The 4,134-nt window shown below is 45.9% G+C and overlaps 2 long non-coding RNA genes across 4 annotated transcripts in view; one reads left to right on the forward strand and one right to left on the reverse strand.

Annotated features, from left to right (window-relative positions):
- Positions 1-1,475, reverse strand: part of LOC112469223 — a 23,105-nt gene extending 21,630 nt beyond the window's left edge. Inside the window, exon 1 of the long non-coding RNA XR_003042547.1 lies at positions 1,205-1,475. This is a non-coding gene — a long non-coding RNA (uncharacterized LOC112469223). The remainder of the gene's footprint in view (positions 1-1,204) is intronic.
- The window catches only part of LOC102895780, a 659,008-nt gene that overhangs the window by 501,464 nt on the left and 153,410 nt on the right, over positions 1-4,134 (forward strand). The window lies entirely within an intron of this gene.

The following is a 4,134-nucleotide window of genomic DNA, read 5'->3' on the forward strand; positions in this document are numbered from 1 at the left end:
TTAGAGATACGGTCGGTTATAATTCATGGAAGGGGAAGTAGGAAGAAGTAATGAGAAACAGACAGCTGGCCCTTGATCGCTAAAAATAATGTGATAGTCAAGTGCTTCTCTGATCGGTCCTCTCTCTCTTATGCTAGCCCCCACCCATGACTCTTGAATGCTCTGACATCCTGTGGCCTATTTTTAAAATATGTGTAAGTATATTCATATGTACGCTCGACCCACAATATCCCTTTGTCAGGGACATGCAGACAAATGGTTCATCCAAAGCTGTGGGAAAATCTAAAGATTCTAGAAGTGGCAAACAACTGAAAAGGATGTTAGTGGTAATTGACTCATTTATTTATTAGTTCATTCGTTCAACCAAGTTCGAGTGCCTGTAAGTACTAGGCACTGTGCTAGGCACTGGGACTCAGATGGTGAATCCGTGACGGGATTTGCAGTTTAATGACCCTGAGATGCCACATCGTGTTATAAATGAAGGAATGAAGAATGAAGGACCAAAGAAAGAAAATGATGACTTTGTGTGTGTGTGTGTGTGTGTGTAATCACACACTGGGAAAAAATGGATATTCACACTACAACCACAGACCAAACAAACAAAGCCCAATTGTGACCCACACACGCATACAATCTTACAACCAGATTAAGCTATTTTACGACTCCCTAAATATGTCACCCAGTTTGATGTCTCCACATCTGTTGTCCTGCCCGATGTGGCATCCCTCCTCCCTACTCAAGAAGGCCAACTCCTCTTTATCCTTCAAATCCTAGAGTACATGTCAGCACCTGTCAATCTTGTTGTGATGCGTGGAGGAATTCTACACTCCCTCATCTGCATCCTCACAGCACTGTTCACACGTGCGCTGTCGCACTTAAGAACCGTGTTGTCATTTTGTTGTTTCTATGTCTGTCTTTCTTGCTGAACTCTGAAACCCTCAGAGGCAGAGTCTGTATCTCATGCACCCCTGTAGCATCTATGCCTAAGACAGTGCCTGACTCAGAGTAGGTGATCAATAAGTCTATATCGAATAAATGAATGGATGAATTAATGAATCATATCAAATGAGCCTTTTTGATAAGGTTAAGCCCTCTGAGAACAGTATACGACAGGTCTTTCGGCCAAAGTCATAGAGTTTCAAAGTTGGAAGAGATCTTACAGACCATCTATTCTGAACCTAGAGTTAAGCTTCAGAGTACGTACCGTGATGGACTGGGCTTTCCTGGTTGGCACAGAATGAATCGCCTTGTTATTTTTTGATCACTTTAAGATTCTGTGTTGATAGATTCAGAGAGAAAATAGCAGAGCCAGGGCATGCAAGAGGGAAGGGCAGGGAGAAGCCAGGCAAAGTTAAACATTTACCGAGCAGAGCGGCTTGTCTGCCCAGGGAAAACTGCTATCCTAACGACCTCCACCTCCGTTTATGTACCATAGGCCCCTCCTCCAACTCCGGATTCCTTACCCACTCTCTGTTTCTCCAGGGCACTTATTAACTTTTAACATGCAATATCGCTTATTGCTCACGCCCGTTGTTTATTATCTCCTGGCTCTCGATGCGATATTCCTTCCTCTACACACATTTACGCCTCGCGGGTTCATTGCGTTCGTGACAAGCACTGAGATTTTGGAGGCCGTATAGCATGAAGCTTTAGAGCAGTGCTTATCAAACCGTGGCTGGTGAAGGGCTGGTGTTTCAACTTCCGGTCACTCACGGGCCTGTGTGTTGTCCCGCCGTGTGTAACCAGCATACACCCTGCACCGCATGTACAGTATTACGTGGGTCCTGCAGGGCCAGAACTGCGTAGACCCCGTTCACTGAGATGAGTCTGCGGATCACACTCCGGGATGCCAGGCGAACGGCGAGTTGCTGTCAACTTTCCTAGCGCTTTACTCTCACTCAGCGTCTATGCTTATTTCATCACGTCCCGGAAACAGGTCATGGACTGGGTTCGAGTTCTAGCTCTGAGGTTTCTGGGTCTCAGTTTCCTTCTCTGTAAAATGATGATATGTATAGTGACCCCCCCCCCCACAAAAAGGGTTGTTTTTAAAATGACACGAGTTTATGCCTGTGAATGGCTGAGAACAGTGCCTGGCATTGTCCCCATTCACTAAATGTCAGCTCTTATTGTCACTACTTGACCTTTTCTCAACCAGGAACACTCCCTTCGCCTTGTGGTGACTGAGTTTCACAGCCAATGGTCAGACTGGGAGAACAGGAGAAAGAGACAGCCTGGGGGAGGGGAAGAGACAGCCTGGGGGAGGGGAAGAGACAGCCTGGGGGAGGGGAAGAGACAGCCTGGGGGAGGGGAGCCGTGTGTGTGTCTAAGGACCAAGATGGCCCCTCTCTTTCCTTCCTCCTTCCCTCTAATCAGCAGTCGGGGTCACTTTGTGCCTCCAGCAGTTAGGACCCATGGTCCTAGGTTTGAAAGGCCGAAGGTGGAAAGAGATATTTATTCTCGGCCTAGAGATTCCTGGTGATTCTCTCCATTTTGCAATGATGTTTTCACTTCCGGGTGAAACTCAGCTTATCCCAGAAGAGGTGAGGGAACGCAAGTGACGCGAGTGCTCGTGTCATTTTCTGGGGAGTTCGGAACCCCCGCTTTCGTCCTAACTTCGCGGGCATCGCCTGCGTCGCATAGGCTCCTCTTTTGCGAGACACTTATTTCAGTTGTGGGCAATGTCCTGACAGACAGTAATGCAAAAATGCCCCGTCCCGATGCACATCTATTTGTTGAGTGGATCTGTGTGTATAAGCCCAGCCCACTTCTTAAAGAACATTGAATAGACAGACCACTTCGACATATTGAACATTTAGAACACGCGAAAGAGAACAGTCAAGTAATAAATGAGGAGGAAATGCATTCTGTTTACTAAGCTGCTTCGGTTCCTTTGATATTTAAGGATGACTAGGCTAAAATTATACACACATACATATTCATATTATAAACTCTTGCAGAGCACATACTGTGTTCTAAGGTTCTTATGTGTTTTAACTACTTTAATCCCTTTAAAAGCCACAGATAAGTACCAAGGTTATCTCTGTTTAGAGATAAAGAAACTGAGATACAAATAGGCTAAGTGATTTCCTCAAGGTCACACAGGTAGTTGGTAGCAGAGCTGGGATTCGAACCCAGATGGTCTGACACTAACCACCTCGTTCTTCAGCGCCATGCCTCACAGGATGGTTAGAGGTCCATTGAAGGCAAAACATATCAAAAAACAGTATAACCATTTAACTGCCAGGTCAAAAGAGGTTGGACATTTGGTACACGTGATATGTGGCGCTGGGTGAGTTACTTCTTGTCTCTGAATCGTCCGCCTTGTAAATAGGGTGATTTGAGAAGATGATTTTGGGAGTGCTCTTTTAGTCCCCGCACACTAGGCTTTTCAGCCCCTGATCACTGCCGCGATTCCTCCTCCATCTCCTTTTCCTAGCGCTTCTCAGCTTTCAGGCTGCACCACGTGCCGCCCTACTTCCGCCGCGATGGGCCGTTTCTGCAGAAAGAACAGTAAAATCACCAGGCACAATCCTGGGAGAGATCAGCAAGTATAAGGATTCACACATGGGACGAAATTAAGTGCCATCTGTATCTTTATTACACCAACCCTCTGGCTCTCGGAAGGACGCTTTCCTCTTCTCCATGCAGAGAATGATGGAGCGATGACAGAGATATCCTCCCCAAACTGAGACTGTGTTTGCTTGATTCACTGATATATCCCCAAAGCTCCAGGCTCAGTATAGACCTGCCGCATCCTAAACACTCAATAAATGTTTGCAGTATGAAGAAGGCCACCAGCCTCTACTCTTTTCCTATGCATAATCCCACCTTTACAATTACTGCCAATGTCTGTATAGCTATGTAGAGTTTCAAAGCCCCTTCATATAAATTAACTCATATATTTGCAATTATCTCACTTCATTCTTGTTTGGCTCTAGTGCACCAACATGCACTCTGCTTACTTCCTATTTTTTAAGAGGGTTTCCCTCTGCAAGCATGAAAACCTCTTCTCCCCACCCTTCCCCATCCTTCTTCCTGAAGTAGGTCAGGGATTCAATTCGAGAAACTTCTCTCTAAGAGCCTAGTGGGTAGTAGACATTCTACCTAAACACGAAAATGCAAAGGGTACCAACG

The sequence above is a fragment of the Pteropus alecto genome, unplaced genomic scaffold (genome assembly GCF_000325575.1).
Source record: "Pteropus alecto unplaced genomic scaffold, ASM32557v1 scaffold238, whole genome shotgun sequence".
In the NCBI taxonomy this organism is placed as follows: Eukaryota; Metazoa; Chordata; class Mammalia; order Chiroptera; family Pteropodidae; genus Pteropus; species Pteropus alecto.